The 23,840-nt window shown below is 43.8% G+C and overlaps 1 protein-coding gene across 1 annotated transcript in view; it reads right to left on the minus strand.

Annotated features, from left to right (window-relative positions):
• Positions 1 to 239: 239 nt before the first annotated feature.
• Positions 240 to 23,840, minus strand: part of LOC100740501 (toll-like receptor 6) — a 48,184-nt gene continuing 24,583 nt past the window's right edge. Inside the window, exons 2-3 of the transcript XR_002946569.2 lie at positions 1,929 to 1,999; positions 240 to 952 (exon numbers count right to left, since the gene is read on the minus strand). The gene's annotated coding sequence lies outside the window, so the exon portion shown is untranslated. The remainder of the gene's footprint in view (positions 953 to 1,928; positions 2,000 to 23,840) is intronic.

Raw genomic sequence — 23,840 nt, forward strand, 5'->3', positions numbered from 1 at the left:
AACCGTTCTGCTCGCTAATGATACTAAATGCTTTCGTTAACGGCCTCCTTTATGATCCTCCATAATACATACCGGTTGATAGAATTTTAGATCGCGACATCCTCCGTAGATCCGCATGACCGTGTGTGTGTGTTGCCGATGGTCGATCCGATTAACCGCTCGCTCCGAGAACATCGATCCCCTCGGTGTACATCGCGGGTTGCTGCTGCTGATGGGTCGGAAGGAATTCGTTATCCGTGTTGTGATTAAAATATATATAAATAACTTTATTGTTTATAATAAAATGCCCTATCTATTTTACAAATATACAAAACTCTCGCTATGTACATTAAATCTCTCCGTTCGACGAGAAACAAGAGAACGCTCATCGAGGACTGGAGGACACATCTCGTGTTTTACGCTTATATTTATATTTATATTCATATTTATATTTATATATTTATATTTATATAATCTCTCGCAATCCTTAATAATCGATCATTGGATTAAGTAAACTAGTCAAGTTCGAGTAGAAAGAGAAAAAACTTCGTTGCAATTACGAGTTAATAAAGGGTAGTATTCTCGGTGTATGTATGTGTTACTGTGTGTGTGTGTGTGTGTATCTGTGTATTTTCATTACGCTTCTTCCTTGTTGTTCATCTTCCTCGCCGTCTTCGTCTTATTCATTTCTTTTCTCCTGGTATTTTGCGTCTTCTTGAGGTTTGATCTTGTTCGATCGTTTATTTTTGTTTCTATATTTCTGTTTTGTTTCTTGTAGTTTCGCGATTTTTTTTTGTTTTTTTTTTCGTTCGCCCTAATTTACATTTGCACACTACGAAGCTATCACGAGTCTCAAAAATACGAATAAACCGTTTACTTTAGGTGAAGACACCGTGTTACGGAGTACAATTGCGATAGTAAGAAATACTTCTTGATAATAAGTAGAGAGAAACGTCGCGGCAGTCGGGAAAACCTGCAACAGAAAAAAAGAAGACGAACGGCCGATTAGATGGCATCGCGCTCCTCTATGTTACTTGTTTTCCTTCGCTTCGCTCCCGTTAGCCAAGCTCGAGAAGAAACCGTGGCTTGAAAGATTGTTGAAGTAATTTGGAGTAACGGTGGCTTTCTCATTGCCTCCGCTCGTCTCCGTTACAATTGAACTTGTTTCGCGTCGCATCCATCAAATGCACCGTCTCGGAAAAGAATCTGGTTACAAATTGAGAAATCCAGTGAAAAAGGAGCACATGCCCGAATTCTATATAAATTTGCGGGAGAGCAAGTTTCAAGAGAAATAGTTTCTTTATTTCGCTCTTTCGAATAATAATTAAATCAAATTACTAACCAAACGTTGTGTAATAAATTCATTGTGTTACACTTTTTATTAGACTTTATTTACAACAAGCGATTAATTCATTAGTTCTTATAACTTCGATACGTATTTTAAACGTATTTGGAATGTTAACGTAAATATTATATTCAATATGTTTAGCGAATAAATAAGAAACACAGAAAGTTTTTATTTAATTTAATTCGTCGCCAGTAGCTGCACGTACATATTTCTTTCCACTTTTCATCACAGCTCGATAATCGATAAATGAATAATGAAAAATTTTTCCGCTATGTATTTGTTCGCTTTCAATATCAATGAGAGAGAAGAAAAACTGATGCATATTTGGCGTACGCTCTTTTCACTCTGCCCTTTTCACTGTGTTCATCAATTAACAAACACGAATCACTGAGTGAATCAAATTTCTAAAAACAGGCAACAACTTCGTTGGAATATCGGATCTTCTCAAACTGCACCACCGGAGAATTCGTTAAAAGAATTAAAATCTTTTGACGATCGATAATTAACGAGTTAAACTGGCGCGAAAGTGAAGATAAATCGAGAATTCCATCTACTCGCGAACGTATCCAAAGTGGAATAAAAGAAGGAAATAATTACTCACCTTGTCCACTGCGATTTCCAATTACTTCATACGTAATGCGAATCGATAATACTTCTGGCAACAGTTCACATCTGAAACAGAAAAAGAGAGAAGCGTTCTGTTACACTGCCTATAAATCACGTCAGCGTCGACGACGCTCTCGACGCCGAGACAAATTCCCCGGCGAACGTATTTTCAGGAAATAAAACGCGGAACGCCGGTGGTCAACTGAGAGACACGACGATTTGTACGTGTACCACGAGCTCCGTATGCACTCGATTGTTTCTTCGACCGTCGAGGATGTAACAGGCGTTCAAAAAGGAATCACGTTCCAGTGGAATTACATTTTTCACGATTTACCGAAGTCGTTGTAACTTTCAACAGCGCCATTAACTCTGATTTTTCTATTAAACATATTGTAAAATATCGAGGAAAATTAGCAACGTGTTTTCCTTTGCTAATGAACGTGCATTCATGCGTTCTGAATGGGAAAAGGTACAATGGGCCATACGCGGCAACGAGAAAGCGATTAATCTACGTTTTTACAAAATCACCGATGATCTCGCGCACGAGCGCGAGTGTAATGAAAATTTTCAAATTAATTGCTTTATAAGATCCGATAAAATCCAGCCCGTTGTTAGCGAGAAAAGTAAACAAACCGTTTTGCCAATCGTATACAATACTTTAAGCCTCGCAATTTCGATTTCAACGTCGGTTTGTTCGTTCAGAATTCTGAATGGCGGGATTAAGTGACCAGCCTGATCGTTTCAAGTTTCATTTCGCGCGACAGCTTTTCGAAGCCGTGATGTAAATAATGAAAATTGTAAACGGCGGCCGTGGCGCGCGTTTCAGCTGCGAAAATATCTCTGTAAACCCAGTCGTAACGTGTCTCGTATGTAACGTTTTCAGTACGTGTACCACTCTATATCATCGAGACGTAGTGGAAACAATTTTCGAAAATTCTAAGCCGGATTTTAACTCGAACAACGTTGATTTATACAAGTGGGAAAACAGCTTAAAGACCTCTTATCTTTTCTCCGTTAAAGCATACAGTCATTATTACCAATAATTCCATCTAAAGCAGTGAGTAAACTCTCAACGAAGCAACTATCGTACGAAGTATCGAGAGCAGATAAAAACGAGAACGAAGAGGTAGAAGCCGTCGACCAAAAAGGAACAGCTGAACGAGTCACGAGACTGCAAAGAAGGGGAAGTCAGCGAGACTTTGTCCTCTTCGTGGCTCGACAGAGACTGCGATTTAATTGAACCGGCTCGGAAAATTAATAATGGCCCGACCAAAGCTCGCATCCCTTTTGTTTCCCGTGTCCGCGTGGAAAAAGCGGCCGTTTGTAAAATTATTCCAATAAACGGGGATCAGCAGGATTTTCGCTGCGGCACGAGGCGCCAGCGCAATTATATTCATACGAGAAAGTGACGCGAATGCGATTGAGAGGCGTCGAACAAAAAATTGAAGGATGGTCAGGAAAAAGTATCAAATTGTAATAAAGAAGTCTGATCGGTGACAAGCGAGCTCTCTATAGAGCTCGTATCTATATACGACTGAAATGCCCAGAAAATGAGTCGTCCGTTATTATTTCGTCGTGGAACGGCGCATTGACCGCCGAGCATCTCGACGTTATTTAAATTATGATAAAGAAAAATGTAGACAATGGTAGACGCGTACTGTGTAAGCTAAACAACGAGAAAAATAGGTTGCTCGTAATTATATCAACGTGGAACCGAGCGACGACCGTCGAGCGTTTCAACAATAGCCGATATGCAATTTCAGTGACGACAACGCGTCGACTTGTTGTCGCATTATGAATGTTCACGGGACCAAGTGGCTGCGATTGCCTGCCTATTATATTAACAATTAGACATAATCGCGGGCTACAATGATTAATTGCTGGCCGCGTGCACAGACGAATAAGAGTGGATCGATGATGAAAATTTTCACGAAGGAAAATACGTCGGGCCTTGGAACATACGAGCAGAAACCTGCAGTAACGTATAAATATCAAGATACCATTATTCGACTGTTTCGTAGAATTATTATTCATCTAGAGCTTCCATTTGTCACCGAAACTCCGCAGATTCGCGATTTATCCACTGCTATTCAGTCGTTTCTAATAGATCATTTCGTTTCGTTTCAGTGATATACTACCGCTATTTTTATTAGAATGATATATGATAGTGATTTTTATGGTGATACATTGTTTTTGATAGTGATTTTTACGGTGATATAATACACTTCAAAATTGTAACACATTCGCCTCGTAATTCTGACTTTTAGATCGAAATTCATCGCTTTTCGAAATTCGTCTGTGTTAATGAAATAATCAATAAATCGAGCGAGGATAGAGGTTTCGATCTGATTCGCTAATATCGCATCCGTGGCTGCATAGCTGACCGAAACAGCACGCGAAGTAATGCAATCGGTGGAAATTCGATTTGGTGTCGAAAACATCGGATTCACGGTGCGGTGAACGGGTAGATGCACGGCTCTCGGAACTTCCATCTGACCGGTGATTTCTCGTTTTCGCCATCCAACTTCCGCCGCGACTTCGCGTACTGGGTCACGTTCCCATATGCACGTCGATGACACGGCGAAAAGTAGTTTAAAGGCGACCGAGGCAGGTAACGAGATGAAAATCTGCGTTCGACGAATGGAACACAATGTTTGACACGCGAAACGTAGCTCGGTTCTTCGAGAGTGATGATTTTTATTTTCGAAGCTTACGTTATGCGAATTAAAAGCGACAGAAGATACTCTTTGCGATATTGTGCTTAGATTCTAGGGAATTATTTTTACAATTTTAGAATTCGCCCGAGGATAAATATTTCGCTCTTAAGCAAATAAATTTGTTCCTCAAAAGAAGCGAAACGTACTTGGTCGTGAAAAATTTGTAATTTCTAGGTTGAATTTAAAGAGTTAGTAAAGGTAAAGTAAAATTACGTTGTCGATTATTTTTACAATATATTCTTCGCGTTGAACTAATAGATGCATTAAGAAACAATTATTAGAGAAATAACCTATTATCCCGATATCATGCAGAGAACCTGTGTCTGCAGGATAAATTGCGTGGGTGTGACAATTTATCGTATCCGATCTATTGAAATTTTTAATCGCCTCCCCGTTCCAATTCCATTCTGGCTATACCAGATAAAGTCATCTTAACGTTCTGGTAATTATATTTAAAGCCATATCGTCTTTTCGATCGTAAAACGATCTCTATCTGGCGTTAAATGGGTGCTGACATCGGTACCTCGTAACCATACACCGCACCGGTGATCATTTTTCGAATCGGTAAAGGAATTCTCGCGTGTGCGTTCGCAGCTAACGAAGCGATATTAATAACGTGAAAGGCGGCAAGAGCAACGAGACCGGACGCAAAGTAATTTACACGATCGAATTAATCTCCTCTGCATCGTCTCTCTGTGGTTCTTTCCTTTTTTCGCTGCCCGCGATGCTGTCGCGCCGAGCCGCGCGCTGGTCTGGTTGAAAATTCAGGCCAAGAAAGCCAGCGGACTGGCAAGAAGGCCCGGTGTTTGCGCCGGAAAGAAAGTAATATCATTCAAAAGCACCGGAAGTTATTCCCCGATGCGAAAGTTTCCCCATTTTACATTACAGGGAATGGACCACGGGAGACGTTAGTCGCGGGGAAAACTTCATCTCCGCGATAACTTTTCCAATTATTATCAGATGGCAAATGGACAGTCTTTGTGTTTCTCGAGGCCAGCCTCCTGGTCGCCGGCCGCCGGAAGTTCAAGAAGTCTCGAGGAGGGGAACTCCGGTCGAGCTGCACAATACCGCTGGTGATAAACCTGCCGGTGGAAAATCTATTTTTGACCGAACGCTCCGTGTTTTCCAACCACTTGCGCGCACTCTCGGAGGACAAGGATTTCCACCGAAGCGTCGAGTGGACGCAAGTGTCCAAGTACACGATGGACGCGTGCTCCGATTCTTTTCCGATCGAACAATCGCATTATTTTCTTGTCTCGATATAGACAAACCAAAAATCTGTCCTTCAGACAAGTCTTCGAAGAAGGAAGGTACATTAGAAATGATTAATCGCTAACGACGGTCGAGGTTCACTTTTGAACAAGTTGCTTAATAAATAAGTATACGTATGGCGTGTACGACGGAGGAACAGGGTGTGGTATATCCGCGAAAAAAGAAGAACCATCAACGTATCGTCGATCTTCATATTTATCTCGCGTTAATCACGACGATCCGTTAACAGAGGCGAGGTAAAATAATCGAGATATACGGCTAGGTAGCTAAATAAATGGCACGGGAAACATTAATTTCATCGGTGAGGTGTTCGTAATCGGCCTGGTCTGCTGAATTAAAAGTAGATTAAGATATCAAGTGGATCTAGAGTGAGTGTACTATACTGGCTGACGGTCGAGACGGACACACTCCATTGTCCTGCAGAGAGAAATAATGAAACGTGGCTGAAACGATCTTGGAATACCACCTTCTCTCCTCTATGGAAATAGAAGTCCTTCCGTGTTTACAAACAAGTGGAACTGGTTCTGAAGGGAGAGGCTGTACGAGTGGACACGCCCTGCCCTATGGCTCTCGAGCGTGTGAAAGAGCCTCCACCGACGAGATGAACAAAGAGCCACTGTCCTTTGTCTCAACCGTTCACGACACGGTGGATATAACGCGGGCGTGTTAATTAAAGCCGATAGCCAGCCAGGCCGCTACCAGTGTGTCGCTGTACTATGGATAATCGCGCGTTTAAAAAAAAAAAAAAAGGAAAAAAGCAAAAGAAAGGGAAGGACCGCGTGGAAAAAGGAAAAAGCGTCGAAGAAGGAAATAAAGCGAGAAAGGAGGACGTACAGAGGGTAAAGAAAAGGAGAAAAAAAAATCGAGGAGAAGAGAGGTGAAGCGGAGAAATAGAGAGGACGGGAAAGAGGGGGAAACTGGTCGGGATTTATTCGCGATTAAAAGGACGTAGAGAGGCCATGTCCGAGGCAATGTGCGCCTCTAATAATGCGCCGCTGCCCGTTAATTAATATCCCGTATAATAACGACATTCCGATTGCATTCCGGTTTGTATTACTTTTATTATCGCAATGACCGGCAATTAAGACATCGCGGGCCACAGGCCGCGCTTCGTCGGCCATTATTAACCGCCATTAGCCCGTGTCCCGATCGTCGTTAACGCGCTGTGAAATTGAAATCCTCCATTGTTCCCATGTTTATTAACATTCCAGGCGACCTAACGCAACGCTTGCCCCGCGTTACACGTTACCATAAACGAAGAACGAAATGGGGTGGGTGTTCGTTTTAAACGACAACGAGGGATGTTTGTCCGACTGTCTAATAAGAGCTTCTCGATAATTCCCATGCATTATTCCTCCTTCTTTCGTGGATTTTCCTGTACGTACGTACACATGCGCAAAATGTACGCATCCAATGAAGCTTCGCGTCCAATATTCAGAGTGCGGCTGAAATTTCCTTCTAGACGGAATTCCAAGGAACGGGAGACACAGTACGGCAGAGACAGACAGGGAGAGAAAAGAGTAAAGGACGAGCATCGAGCGAAACTTTCCTCGGCCGAACACACTCTCCCCACTTTCTATCTGTACTTCATGCTCGGTTCATTAAAATTGAAGGTTCCTCGTCGGTACCGTTGCCAAGTCGAAAGTCTGCAGAAACTTCCCCGATGTATCTCTCCGCCCCACCGTCCTTCCTTCCGCTTCCTTCTTCCTTCTCTCTATCTTCTTCTCTCCTCCACGACGACCCTTCCCGAGTTCTCATCCAGCCATCAGCGACGACAGTGACAAAACGTGACGCGGTCCCCGGTATTTCGTTACGTGCATTCGAGTGACGCGGTGTTGTCGCGGGTACCCGTGCAAATGCGAATTGCCTTCCCTCGTTGGTCCCTTCCACCTCGCCACGCGGAAAACACAGGCTTCCGTGCGGCCTGAAGCGAGAGCCAACCTTTCAAAACTTTCCGCCGGAGGGGTTGTTCCAACTGCCCTCTCGATATTCGGCCAACATGTAAATTTACCGTGTTTCTTCCGTCCCATTCTCTCACCCGTACCCACCTTCCTTTTCTTTTTTACCGTTTTTTGGTACGCTCGAACGGTTTGCACGAGAGACTCGTACCAGCAACAACCGACATCGCGTCGAATAACGTCGCGAAACTTGGCAAACTTTTCGCTGGTAACAGGGATTCTCGTCGACCGTTAAGAAAACGATCCCGGATACGCTGCGGACGCTACTGCAAACGATCGACCGGAAAAAACTCCACGCGAAGGTGGGACTTCTTCCAAACCGCCACCGAAAAATGGTCCGATTGAACCTTTTGCATGTGCGAAGGTGGTCTTTGTAAGATTCGGTAATTTCAAGTGATCGGCTCGGGGGGAGGGGGAGGAAGAACCTATCGTAGTTTAGATAGCTCGGAGTCGTTAAAACAGTCGAGATAAAGGTAAGACCATGGAATCTGGATCCGAGCTAGAAAGTAGGTAGATAGCCATTTGGCGTTATTAGACTCGGAAAGAGGAGAGTCTGGGAACGGGGACTAGCCGGAGTTCAATTAGTTAGAGCAATCGAGGCAAAGAGTAGATTCGAGCCTCGATCCGGTGACCACCGATCGAACGAATCTTCCTCCTGCCAGGGACCTCGTTCTTCACACTCCTTTCTCTGTGATTCTAAAAATTCGGTCCAAGTATTTAACTTCGTCTCTTGGTAAACTACTGCGGAATTGCAAAAAGAAACGAACGGGATCCTACGTAACGACTTTCACAGAAGTCAACTAACTAACCGGTCGGACCACGAAATTAGAGATCCAAATAAAAAAGATCGAGTATCTCTAATCGAGTTGTCCCGTGGAAAAAGTTCCATTTTCCCTGGACAAGACTGGTGGAAATTGGTAACGACCTGGTGGATGATCGATCGATCGTCGAGGAAACGCGGGGAAATCATCGGGGATAGGCAGTGAATGCGCGGTTTTTGGCCGTGCTAAAAGAATCAGCGGCGAACGGTACGCGACACAGAGGCGGATAAAAATCTAGTTTCGCGTTGCGGACGATCGAAATCGAATGAGAGAACGAGGAAGGATGGGTGGAGTGGCGGAATGGGGTACGCGGAGGCGATCGGGAAAAGCGTCATTCAAATTTCGGCTCGTTGGACGCGCGGCGCGGCTTCTGAAGCGGAATGACACGGCGGAATGACGACGCCGCAATGGCTCGTTTTTTTTTCCGCTTCCAGCTGGCTCTGAATGCGAATCGAATCTATCCGGTCGAAAGGCGACCGACCACGTTCGATAACGAGCTACGGCTTGAAAAATGCCCGACCAGAGGATGTGGCATAGTCCTCTTCTCGTCTACCACTTTCCACTCTAACACGCCGGCGCGCGTTAATTTTTCTTTCGTACTCGAATACGACCTGATTTCCTTTCGAATACGTCGCCACGGGAAAAATTGGACGATTAAACGATATTTGGTTGTGATCCAGTTTTCCATTGGAATTTTAAGCATTTCACTTTCAGCGAACGTGGATCGTGAATTGAGGAATGTGATGTATAGATGGACGTATGAACTTGTACGTTTGTATTTGATATACGGGATTTTTGACAAGATAATAATACTCGTTAATGATGTACGTGCTGTACATTTCACAGGAAAGTAGCTTCGGTTAGAGACGAATTCGGAATCAACGATTTAGAAAATAATCTCCTGGTCGTGAAAATTCTCTGCATTTTTGGTATCAAAGGCAAGATACACGAACTGTCAACTCATTATAGGAAGCGAATACTTTGTTGGTATTAATTGAAATCTCCTTTAACACGAAAGTTAAATGAATTAAAAACGACAAGAGATAAGAAATGCACAGTTACGTAATAATAAAATCGATGTACACTCACATTAGCGTAAGAGCGATAGGTTAAGCGTTAAGTATGCTTTAGTTTACTGTAATTCCAGAGCAGCGAAAGAGTATCATCGGCGTGCAAAATATAAATCTGCAGCGAACAAAGCACCGAAATACGTGCGTACGTCGAAACGGAGGTATTCCCTTGACCGAAACGAAAGAATCGACCAGTTACACGGTTATTTTGGTGCTGTTCCACGAGAGAGCACGTTGCACTCGACACGACCTGTTAATTCCCCGTTTTGCAGCGACGACGACTCGATTTCCTTTTGGCTAGACGAGCGAGACGAAAAAAAGAGAGCAACGAGTATCGTATATCCGCGAAACGTACGGGATCGCGATGTAACGAGCGGAGGGAAGATTTTTCTCTTCCCTCTGGTGCCCCTTTGCCAGCGACGAACGAAACAAAATGGCAGGCAGAATTATTCAGAATCGATGGTCGTGGCACCGAATCGTCGACGTCCAGTTTAATACGTCCGCGTGTCCCCGACTCCGACCTCTCGGAATTTCTATTTGTAATTGCGCGAAAAGAGTGAAAATGCCGGGACCAGGGCAAAAAGTAGAAAGGACGGAAATAAAACAAGCAAATAGGGAGGGAAAATAGGGAGAAAAAAAGAAAATGGAAAGGTTGAACGCATACGTGGTCATGGAAATTTCGCTTGGAGCCAAGTGAAATGACGCATAGGAATGACGATTCGCAACCCTCGTTCCCTCCGTCCTTTCGATTCGACTATTTTCAACGATCCCATGCCGTGGACCGCGGTCTCTCTGTTCGACCGAACACAGTGTAAGAGCACTTTTCATGCTAACGAATGCACCGTTTTCGATTTGTCGTCCGGTTATACGTACGCCCTCTCGTGGTCTGCTTCGATTTTCGTTTTTCTTCGGGACGTCTGCAACCGGCTATTTTCTTTTGTCTTCTTTTTTTCTGTTTCGACTATAATCTGCCTACGCAGAGAAACGCGGTTCGTTTATACTGGGAATCGAAACAACGAACCAAATCCCAGGGCACTCTTGTTATTTGAATTCCGCGTGCAGTCGGCCTTCTCTTTTTCTTTTTTTTTTTATTTTTTTAAATCGTGCATCGATGTTCTATCGGAATTTTCGGTTACATTTCGAATGCGAGTTCAAACGTAGATTACGCGCGCGTAATTAGCACGCAAAACGTACGTGCAATCTGTTTCGACGTCGATTGGGGACGGATATTGAAACTGGAACAGCCATGATTCGAGTTTCTTCTAATGTTGCTATTGCCGGTAATTGCGGTAGTAGTCCTGTCGTAAGTTCCCATTCCCTTTGGTAATGGTAATAAGTTCCTGTGTGTTATCTGCTAATGCGAATTCCGAATCAGAGTTCACGGTGTTTTAGTAATGTTGCGATCAGGATCCCGTCGTGTAATTAACGTAAGCGTGTCAAATTCGAAGAACGCTTATATCATTCCGCTCGATCATTTAATGTAATATATTCGGTATATAATAGGAAGGAGAAAAACAGTGGTAAGAAAAATTCTAATACGACATAATTGAAAATGAAAACTTGCAGTCTTGAAAATAGCTGATAGATCGATAAAGTTTTACTGAAGCTAAAGATATAAATGTCAAAATATTATAATTCCAATGTGCTGATATGACGGACGAACGACATGTTGAAAATGTTGAAGAGACAGAAAAAACGCATGTTTGCTTCGAAAACTAAATATACGAACAATACTAGTAATTTGGGATTGATCGGCAATGTACATAGCCGTAAAAAAGTAGGAAACGTGACTTATCGTGTTGTTGCCTATAGTCTGCGTATCTTTTCAATATCAAATACTCAACAGAAAAAGGAAATAAGATAAAAGTTACACGTAAAAGCGTGTAAGAAAAAATACGAAATACCGAAATATTTTTATCTGAGCTGTTGAAATATTGAAGCGGTCCTTCCGCTTTCGAAAAAGGGGAAAAAATAGAGGAAAAGATGGGAACACGCGATTTTTCCCATTGGCCACGGAACAGTAGCACCGATAACGATCGACCAATATCGGTAAATTCGTGCAAAATTTTTCTTATCGTGACCGGCCATCTGTGCGGACCTTTGCGCGCCAATTTCGACGACGACCAGAAGGGTGAAAAAAAACGAGCCCTATCTCGGTCGTTCGTGTACGAAACGTTTGTATCGCCGAGAACCGGGCGTTCGCCACCCACGATTCTCGTATTCTTCCTGAAAACTGGAACGAGTATGAATTTCGCATACTGTGCCGCGCACGGAGCTGACGTTTTCGCGTGCGCTGACATAAAAGTGGCGATATAAAGTCGGCTGCTTTCCTCGAACCTGTGTTCCACTCTTTCTAACGCGAAATGGTCGACTGCGGAAGACTCCGAACGGTTCGTTGAACAACAGGGATCTGCGTGCAATTGCCTTTCGTGTCACTACGTAGTCTAGAAACTCCCTCCGACGAAACAACCAACGATAGATATACGAAATGGTCGATATGGTTCCTTCGTTATAGAGAAGCCCGCTCGTTTTGAATAATTTTCTCCTCTCGTTTAATATTCGAATGGAAATTAACGAAACAGACTGATCCATGTCTTTATTGGTGTTCTTCGTTAGCGAGAATATCAATTGAAGATAATTGACTGAATTTCTCTCCTTTGAGTTTCATTCTTTCAGACACGAAAGTCGGCGAACGTTTTGGCATTATTGGTACAAAGATTCTGTCTTTTAGACCTGGAGTCTTACGTTTTTCATAATTAACGAGGACAGGTTTCGTGCATTTTTAAAAATGCTAATATTTATAATATACAATAATGGAAACAATTAGAGCATCGTTGCTACGAATGGTTTCATTGTTTAGTCGAGGGAACAGAAACGGAAAAGAGTTAGACTACAAATATACACGGTCTGTTCGAAAAATAACCGAACTTTTTTAAAGATAATAAACCAGGGGCATCGTGTAGAGGAAAAAGATGTTATGTTATTCAAAACACGTTCCTCCTATGGCGACACAACGATTTTCACGCTCAACTAATGCGTTACATAACTGTTACACGTGTTTCTATGGAATTCCTTTGAAAGTGCTCGTCACAGCCTTCCAGATATCGCGAATGTTGTTAGAACGTTTTCCCTTCCTTGTTATTTGACGCATTGGAGACAAAACGTAATTGCGCTGTGCCAAATCTGGCGAACAGGGTGCTGCAACATTTTAATTTGTTTGTTCTGAAGAAAAGCAGTTACAGCGGGCGCGCGATGAATCGGCGCATTGTCACGCAACAGAATCAAATTTTCCGACGCGTGAACGAACTTTACTTTGATGTTGATTATTGTAATTCTGCTTCCGACGACGTAATCGCTGTACAAATTTAACATAGTGACAATGAGAGGCGTATTTCTATGTGACAACTGGCTTTTCTTAGTCTTAAGAAGTTCGGTTATTTTTGTCACACTGTGTATGTAGTTGTTCCTCGTACATCAATTGCAGGATAAAAGCGTACACAAATTGTACACCGCACTCGAGAAAATTTTAATCGAATTTCATAAAACGATATCTTCATTCATGAAGAATGTTGGTTCCTGTTCGGTACACGTAGTTTGCATTTCGGACTTTGTAGCTACAAAATGACCTGTCAACGACCTGGGTTAGCCGATTAAAGTAGTCACTCCAAACTGCACTGAAACTAGAGTTACGTCTAGGCTAAGTGTAGACCAGATCCGAGTTAGCCTATGATAAACTGGATTAGATTCACACGGGGCTTGTACACCTCTGAATTATGCTCCAGCTAAGTCCAACTAGCATTACGTACATCCTAGATCCAGTCTTACTCTAAGACGGAATTGCATCAAGTCCATCCGATATCTGACTTAAATCTGATCGTTGAATTCTCCTCACATATAATATATTATATATATAGAAAGAGAGATAGTACTCTACAGCCTACACGATCACCGTCATTCGTAACGAAAATACGACTGGAGGGATCACCGGTATATTAATCTAGCTCCGAAGGGCTGAGAATCGCGATCTTTTACAGAGATCTTTGAAAAATAAAGGTCCATCCATCGCGATGGCTTTGCGCCTTTTTACGCGGTCTGGGCCGTCACGCGCGTCCACTGCTTCCGGTCACAGGCAGTGAAATCACATCAGTGAATCGACCGGACGTGAACGTATGACGGAGAGAAAGAATGGGATAGAGAAGAGTGTGCAGGATGGCATCGTTTCACCGCGGTCCCACAAATTTCGGTTTTCTCGTGGAATCCGATTGACATGACGCACCACCGACACGCTCCTCTCGTTTCGTACTTTCCGATTCGTCGTTCACCGTGATCCTGATATGAATTGAGCTATCCGACACGACACAATGTAAGAGTCCTTTCCCTCGTGCGAACGAGCCACGGATTTATCGTGCAGACCGACGGTGACGATCATAGGTACGGCGGTCTCGTTCCACGAAAGGACGATGGATGGATATCCCTCTTTTATATTTTCGTGGCCGGTCGTTTGTTCGCGACACGAGCCCGCGCTTCGTCGCGTTGCGACTCTGCTTTTTATCGGGCTAAGTGCCATGATCCGGAATAGGATTTATATCGTTCTCTCGAAACGTATGTTTAATACATGATTCTTGAAGATCAGAATGATTAAAATTCCCGTTTGGTTTACAATATCGAGCAGTTATATGGAGGAAGAATCGAAAAAATAAAACGATGGTCAGAATAAATTGAGTATATCACTATATTGTAATTATTGTATTATGATTGCGTATTATATTACATAAAGAAGTGTCGGTTAAAACTTTTTCTTCTTCAACGTTAGCTATTTCCGAGATAAAGACAAATTTCATAATAATTCAGTTATTTGACTAGAAAATATACTCGATACTTGTACATTGGCACGTAGTTCTTATTTTCCAATTCTTTTTCACAGGTGTGCGTCTTAGTTTCATTTCCGTAATATCAAACTTTTAGATACGATGCGATGAAATAACGCAAAACCGAGATTCAGAAAATTGGAATATCAGTAGGACGATTGTGATTCGCTACTGTAATTCAGAAATACCGTTGGGTTTCTCGACTGGCGATCGACATGGCGATCGAGTCGCCCGAAAAAGAGAGGTAGAATCATCGATGAACAGGGCCACGTAAAATTTATCTAACGTCGAACCGACATAATTCAGCGACCGCCACGTAACTTCCTCTTGGACGAGCGAACACGGGACCGGATTTATCGTCCAGCCAATGACGCGGCTGCCCTGTATGTATGAGCTCGTCGCCGGAAGCAGAATGGATGGACAAGCTCTTTCACGTTTCGCCTCGGCTAACGGGGAACGTTGGGCTAAAAGTAACTGGTCCATCTTTCTGTGTGAAACACTGCGAAATTACGTATTAACCCAGAAAGAATGCAATCCGCAAAATACTTTCTATGCTGCACCGCGTTCGATCCTTTATGCGCACGCGTTACGCTCGTTCTTGCAATTTTCAGTAACCTGCCCCGAAGGGAATTGTGTCAGTTCCTCGATTATATTTGCGACTCAGTCACTTTGAGGCAGCGCACGAGTGTTTGTAGCAGGAATTCCATGAAATTTGTCAATTGAAATTGTACGAGAAGAGAATCGGAGTGGAGATAAATCAGAAATATAAATTTCTCGATAGTAGCTATCGAAAAACGTAGAGGGCCACTTTCGCTTTAAGTATTTCATAATTTACGAAGCATTTTCTGCTTATAATAGCCTATAATAGATCACTCGTGGAAAAAGAATCGTAATAAACGTAACGAATTAAATCTAATGGAAGCAATTGCAGTTATTAAGAAATTCTATCTCTCGAAGAAGATAAGAGAACACACGGCGTAACCCTCGATTTCTTCTTCGGCTTTAACCCTCTAGTCTGATTATGATTAAACGCGTTCGATAGACTCGGCAATCTCTTTCCGCAGGAAATTGTTCGATTGTCGAACGAACGATAAGTATGTTTGCCCATCGCCCTTTCCATCCCCTCGTTTACCATAGACGGACGGGGTTGACTTGGAATCAAAGGAGGGAGTGTTTTCGAACGGTGCCGTCAGACTGTTTTAAAACGTGGCGGGAGTTAAGTGGTACGTTCGATAAATTTTTTCGAGCACTCTTTAACTTTCGTCCCTACTCGTATTCGCAGCTCCTGGTGCACGGCTTTGTACTCGTTCGCCACCTACCCTCTTCCTCACCTTTCAACCCTCGTCGAACGCCTGCAAGCCTTGGGTCTATCCCTGAAAACTGCTACCGGATTTTCCGGCTCACCTGACGCGCCTCTCTTTCCCTCTTTCGTCCACTTTTTCTCCTCTGTCTCTTTGCCCCTACCACCCATACCCCCTCGTGAATTTCCTTTCCCCTTGGTTGTTCTTTTCTTCCTTTGACACTCTACCATCATTCGCGTCCCTCTTTCTTCGCCACGTCCTTCTCTATCTTTCCTTTTTCTCTCTTTACCACTTTAACTTCCCACCATCTCTTCCCTCTTTATCTCTTTGACGTCTCTTTGCTCTCCACCCTTTACCCTTTCCCCGTTTCTCCTCTCTTATCTCTCCATTAACTTTTTCTTTATATTTTTCAGCTTCTTCCCTTCTTCTCGCCTTCATCTACATGCCACCGACTTTCCGTTCTAATTTCGTTCTCACGCTTCTATTTTGCTTTCGTTACTCCACTAACCCTCTTTCCCTCTCACTATCGAATTAACATAGTTTTCGTAATGGAATTTAAATAGCGATTCGGCGAGCGTAGCCAACGATTTCGAGCAGGTTGCGGAAAAGACCAAGGAAAATTCAATTCTCCGAGGCGCAAGGAGTCTGCGCTGGATTAGCCAGTAATTGGAACAACCGAGATTCGTGACAGTGGCGAAAACAATGTTCGACGCAGTTAAATCTGCGATTGGGCAATCTCGCGGGGAAAGAACTCAATCGTCGAACTCGGCGGAGATCGATTGATCTAGCCTAAACGGCTGGCCCCGTCTCGTCGACGATCGGAAAAAGGTTTTAAAAAGAAATGACGTAATTCGCGATGGGCCAACTTGAATTGAGGCTTACGAAGTAATCGGAAACTTCGAGCCAGGGGCGACACGCTCGCTTTTTGCCGCTCGTCGATCCTCCTGGCAGAGGATCTGGATTTGATCCGAACCAGTCGTGGACGACGTATTTGTGACGCATGGAGAAGAATATCACGAAAATTTTCTCGAATTACACGAGATATGGAAGGAAATCCATTTTCTGGCAAATCCTAAGCTTTCGAAGTTAGATCAAGATTATTGGAAAGCGTAAGAAATTTTAACATGTCGTATTATTGCTGCATACTACGTTATTCCCCATATGTCACTTTTTATATCAACGTTAGGCAATGTGCGTGTCATTTGATTCATGTGAATTTCAAAGTTCAACTTCCTGCGTTTAATCTGAATAGCAATTTGTGACGAACAAAGAAGAATCTTACGACAGAACCTTTCACAAATTGTATGAGATATAAGAGGAAGCTCGCTCCCTAATAAATTTTCCAGAAATTCTTCCAAAAGTTGGAAATTATAGTAAAAGTGTTCTAAGATATGTAACAGCAGCGGTAAGCATTTCCCACGTTAATTTAAGACGTCGTACATATTCTTGGATACCATCTTCGATATGAATTTTAAATTTCGGCTTGGATTACTTCCGTGCCGCGCTCTATAAAGACGAGCGGATAATCGTCGTTAATTCGTCGTCTAAAATAACAGATTTTAATTAAGCAGAGTTTGCACAGTCTGTGAGCGCGTATTACAGGGAATAGCCGAGAAACTGAACGGCCACGAATCGAGGCGTTCCACCTACGTACACAGAATGTAAGGGCGTACGATAGTCGATTGGTTCGGATTCGATAAGTGGAACGACGCTTGGCTGAGAGACGAGTCCAGGGAAAATGGCGTATGTCACGATTTCCGTTATCGCAGCCACATTCTCCTGGCGAGCAGCAGTTGCATTTCGCCAACTACTTCGAAAGTGCACTCAACCGATCCTCCTGCATCCCCCGTTCCTTACGTTTTCTCGTATACTTCACGTGTGTGATCGTGTGTTTGTATGTTCGCCAGAAGCGGTATGGGTCCTCCATACTTTTCGAACAGCATTATGCGCAACTTCCAGCCGTAACTTTTCCTGCAAATACCGGTAAGAAAAGTTACGTTGTTCCCCTCATCGGGCTCAGTCAAATAATTACTGTCCCGACGAGCTGGCTCGATGGAACCTGCTCGTCTACGCCGAAACTTCTTGAAAACATGTTCATCGTCCTGCATAAGGGATACGTCGAGGAACGTTTGCCCGGACGATTGCTCGTCTGTAACGATCGATTCGATCGGAAGACTCGAGAAATCTGCTGGCGATGGAGAACGTAAAATGCAATGGAAGCTCCATTAGCCGAGTTAATTGGGTCGAAGTAGGAGCTAAGACAAGTATTGTACGAGAATAATGGCCAAATGATAGAAATTATATTTATCGTAGTAGACTTGACGTGAAACTCGGATCATGTATTTTCAAGTATTCTTGATGTAATGTCGTGGAAAACTTTTGCAACAATTTATTAGTCGCTCTTTAATGGGAACTAGGTATACTTTTAGGCAGAGTTTCCACATGCTGTTTTATAGATATCTTTCGCGTGATGGATTTGTTGGAAACGTTAAAAAAATGGACTTAACAATTGTAAATATATTAGAATACATACGTATGAAGAGTAATATCGCAACAAAGATAATATCAAGTATCCTTCACGACAAAAGTAAAACATTTGCATGTGATATATGGTTCAAGATCTTCGCACGGTACGGTACACCGTACGATAAGAAATTAGACGAATGAAGAAGCATAAAATTAAAGTCCGATTAACTCTGATTCCCCCACATCGAACAGTAGACCGAAACTTTCGCAATCAGTGCATCAGCATGTTTCGCTCGAACGGAATCCCCACCAACAGAAAAAAGGTACACAAACACACCGTATACGTATAGCTACATATGCATACATACTCGCGCTAAAAACAAAAGAGAACAGAATAAAAATCGCGGGGATTACAGCCTCCATTCCTCGAGCAATTTTTCACCGGTATCGTTCGGCCGCCGAACAGAAATTCTCGTCCATCATATACAGACGCGTCAAAGCTTTCGCGCGACTCTTCGAATAAATCTCGCGACCGCGAAAAATCTAGCGGGACCAAAACCATACCCAGTGGGGGAGGAAAAACCAGGGAACGAGAAAAAAAACGCATTCGTGGTATCACAATAAACGCTTGACCAGGCGGCGCGGCTGATAGCGGGTGCCGCGAAAGGGTGGCAAACGGATCGACAGATAACAGCGAACGACAAACTAAAATGACAGAGGAGACACCGCTGGTTTATCCTTTTCTGGCCGCGATCCACGAAATCCCATACTCCTACGATAATATTTTATCCCGTTGCATTCGTCGCTCGAACTCTGCTCGTTGATATGGAAGACGTTAAAAGGTCGGGTAAGAGTGGAGTTGGTGAGCGAAGATAAGCAATTTGCGTGTAGTAATTCGCCATGTTCGATTATGAAGAATTTTTTAGCGATCTACGTTTAAAAACAGACTAATATTTACATCAGGAGAGCTGTGACTATCTACGAAAACGTACGAAGTTTCTCAAATGTTAATATTCTCGGTTGTAATTATCATAATTCAGTAACATGTGTATACCACTTTATTTCTGAGAGTTAGTTTTGATGTTCGCACCGTAGGATTATTCGAATAATTTTCTCGTCTTTCATACTTTCTCTTGTCGGCTTAAAATATGCGACATTTTCTCATTTTTTCCTTATTATAAAGACTAATGGTGTCTCGTAATATACCCACCACGACAAATCCAATTATCCTATGCAAAGTTTAAGAATGAATTGTAAAATGTTGAAGCTTAGGTGATTCGAGTAAGTCTACCCTCTTGTGTACATATTTCGTTTAAGCAGAAAAGGCTGGCTATATAATAATGGGTTAGGGTAATTCCGAGTGGCGAATCAGCCTCGATGCAGCCTCTACCAAATTGAACGACTTTCGAACCTGTACGTCCAAGTCCAGGATCTTCTACCACTTGTGAAAAGCTCTGGGAACGAGCAAAAGGGATGAAAGTACGCATCGATGGAGAAAAGGGGGATGTTGGATCGCGTTTCGCGGCAGCGCAAACGGTTAATGTTCGATCGAGGGCGGAGGAGAAGAAAATGTTCGTAGCAATCCGGAACGACTGGAGGGGTTATTTCGAAGGCCGAACGTATAGCGGCAGGAATAAGTACCGTTCCGGACTGGGGAGAAGCCTCTCCATTCGATACGGGAATTGGATGTTCAGGATAGAGGATAGAGAGAATCGACGCTGCTCTCAAACAATTCTTCACCGTGTATTGACCGTGGGTAAATCAATCAGAGACAGTCGTTTTGACCTTTACGATCAGATTCCGGGCGGTTGCATCGCGAGAGGAATCGAGAGAACGAGCTGGAACGAACAGTAGACGAGAAGAGAAACGAATGAGAAAGAACGACGCCGAATGAACGAACTTCCCTGGCAGAAAGAATAGGAGGAAACGGAATGGAAACGCGTGGAGAAAGAAGTAAATGGAAGAAGCAGGATAGGAGAAAAACCGATCGAGTGCAAGGAGCTACGTCGACATTGTTTATCCGATCGCAATTACAGTATCCAGGACTTCATTTCAATCGAGCGGGGCCACTCCGGTGAAAATCTCTTACAGGCGATTTAAGTCATCCGGTACTGACAGAGAAAAGCTTCTAAGGAACAAGGGACGAGTCCGAGGATTTTTCCTCCGAGTGCAATTTCGAAGGAAAAGGGGAAACTTGCTTATCCGGTATAAATGGCAAATTCGTCGTTCGATGTACGCAAGGAATACATATACCGAAGGCCCTGGCGAGGGTTGGAAATTTATTGGGCAACCTTCCACTATCCTTGGGTTCCGCGCTCGGCGTGCAAATGTTTTATAGGCACTTTTTATTGGCCCCACCAGTTGTTCGAATTTATTCCATGCTCTGCGTAACTTTTAGCGTGCGAAAGATCCTCCTTTCTCTGCCTGCTTTTTAGCCACGCGAAACGATTTTGAGCGGTTGCTGCTGCTTTCAGAGGACCGACCCTTGGAACTAACGGAATTAACTTTTTCGCCGGTCTGCCTGATTTTTGCCGATCCGCCGCCGCGCCGCCACGTACGGGTTTCTTACTGTATTCGATAGACTCGGAAAGAAAAAAGGTGCGGGACTTTATTACTCTGTTCTATCTCTCCGTTTAATATCCCGAGAAAAAATTAATCGCGTTGTTATGTCGTGCTCACGATGACGAGGGAACTCGGTTCTGCTCCGAAACACGTAGCTCTCCGTGTCGAATCGCATTTGTCCATCGAATATATTCCGACGATCTCCTCTGCCCTCCCATTTAATTACATTCGAGAACTCACGGACGCGATCGTAGCGAAAAAGAAAAAGAAAGTCCTTTACTTTCCTTCCGTTCCAGTTTAATCGGGTTCTACGCAAATTCTACCAAGAACTTTCACGAAAGAGTATTCTACCGGATGTCAAAGAAAGCCTCTGGACCACGCTGGTCGCCTCTTTTATCCCACTTTGCCGACTTTCCGCGCGAATTCCGCGCAACTTTCGAATATTCCTCGGGTCGCGTTCCCGAGAAATCCCCTCCGGACCACGGGAGGCAGCCTTTAAATTATTAGCTTCCGCGCGCGCGAGCAGGGGCCCCGATAAAAAGCGCATAACCGATGCAAGGTGCGACCAATCATTTTCGGAGCGGGAGAAGGCGAATGAAATTGCCGGGCAAGCTGTGTGTACCTCGACTCTCAGCCGAGGGACCGCTGCCCTTGAAGCACCTGCTGCTCCGTTATTCCCTCCTCCAAAAACTCCTCAACCTCCATCTCGATGCACCAACCTCCTCTTACCTTCTCTTACCTCTCCTCCTTCTTTTTCCCGCCCGTTTCGCTCAAATATTTCCAAAGAACTCGATGACCTGCACGAACTTTCAACCGGAAAGAGGTGAAACTTTCTTTGTAACTGAAGCTACCAGCGAAATTCAGTAGTTTTCCAACCCCTCGTATCGATGTATATAAAACGCAAGTGCCGTGGGCCAGATGGCGGTCGCGTTAAAAAACTTTTCCGATCATGATTTTCCAATTTGAATGGCGGGCCACGTGTCTGAGTGCGATTATCACAGGGCCAGGCGTCCACGTGCGCAGTTTTATGTCCTTCCGAGGCGTATTACCGCGTAATTCGCACGTGGCGACGTCTTTGCATCGTGCGAATCATTCGGCGCACCCTCTTCGTTAATACGTACACCGTTAGGCTAGCCGAAATCAACGTTCGTGTAGGATCGTACATGAATCGAATTATCGACAGACAGACAGACGACGAACAAAAGGGTGAATTTTGAAAAATGAAAATGATCGATTCGACGGATCGCTTTTGTGCCGGATTTAATTCAGCGCGGCGGCGTGGCCCGGGTGACGAAACGCGTGCTTCTGCGATTATCAGCGACCGATCGATTGACAAGCATTATTGTGACGTTTCCGGCGGCGACGATGCGATTTTTCTATTATTCCACGCCTCGTGGCCCCGGGTTTATTCCCTGGTCACGGTGGAACGCGTTTCATTAGCGAGTAATTGTTGATGAAATTATTCGGTGAAAACAGCGGAGAGAAAAAAATATTACAGGCAACACTAATGAACTACCGTCGTTCGAAAAGAGGTTCCACGATGGAAACGAATATAGTCCGGTCACTTTGTCGCAATTATCGTTCGTCCCGCTGCAGGATATTCAATCAAACGTAATTGCGATTAATTAAAGCGTACAGTAAACGAGAAATAATATACCGGACTCTTATTAGCGGCAGCTTGGTCGCGGTAATACGCTCACGATTCTCGAAATTATGCTCGCTGGCAAGAGCTGCAAGCCATGGGCGGGGGTGTATTTTTTACGATACGCAATTACGACTGGCGGAGCGGCCTGCACACGTTCAAAACGGCTGATATAAATTCTGCAAATGGAAATAGTTGCAGTAACCCGAAATTAAATCGACCGGCGTCATTTCGAACTATTTAAGTACAATGGGACACGGATCGCAATTCCAAGCGACAGGCACGCGGCGGTTAGCCAGATAAATGCCGTGCGTTTCCGTGCGACACTATGCGAGAACACGAGGGCGCTCTCTTGAAATTCTGCCCGAATTTTACCACCGATCTGGCCTCTCTACCTTTTTCACGTTTTTTCATCCGGACGATTAAAATTGCGAGGCTTCCCATGAATCGTAAAGTAGGTATGCGCGCGAAGTTTGCCACAGGTTAGCAACGTGGAATTCGTTGTTGGTTGGTAGCCAAGCCGAATGAATTAAAACGTAAATTAATTCCACTGATCTATAATATTTTACAACGACAACGCTTGACGTCGAATATTTGTAAAAAATCTCCGAAGAATAATGTTATTCACACTTCGACAAATCGTAAATATCCAGCCCCATTAATCACTTGGAAGGATTTATTTCTAGTTCAAAGGCATCCTGCTCTCCAAGCAAAAAAGTTCCAATCCAGATCATCGACGAGTCTTCATTCCTTCCTACGCTTTTCTATCTTCCACGCAAGCATTCACCCAAGCTTCCTGCGAGATACCGGCTTGAAAAACTCCAACGAGGACGCAGTAAAGAGAGAGTCGGCCAAAGAAGGAAAAACGTAAAGACATCGGCGCCTATCGAACACACCAGAGATGACATAGAAGTGGCGCGGAGCTGCCTCGATTCCACGTTCACGATTTTACGAGCGACAATTCTGGGGGTAACTGTTGGAAACGGACACGAGCACGTGTATCCGGTAATAACGATAAATAATCGTAAAAATCCACTATCGTTCACGGTTGGTTAACCGCGTCTCATCCCGTCGACGGAGGGCGAAAGCAGTCTCCTAAGAATTCAATGCGCGGGGCATCTAATAAATATCTCTTCCCCAACGCGGCACGTATATACCTACACGTGTACTATCTACGTTACACATATGAATTACACTTGGACGAAACACACGTATACATATACGTATATA

The sequence above is a fragment of the Bombus impatiens genome, unplaced genomic scaffold (assembly GCF_000188095.3).
Source record: "Bombus impatiens unplaced genomic scaffold, BIMP_2.2 scf_0317, whole genome shotgun sequence".
In the NCBI taxonomy this organism is placed as follows: Eukaryota; Metazoa; Arthropoda; class Insecta; order Hymenoptera; family Apidae; genus Bombus; species Bombus impatiens.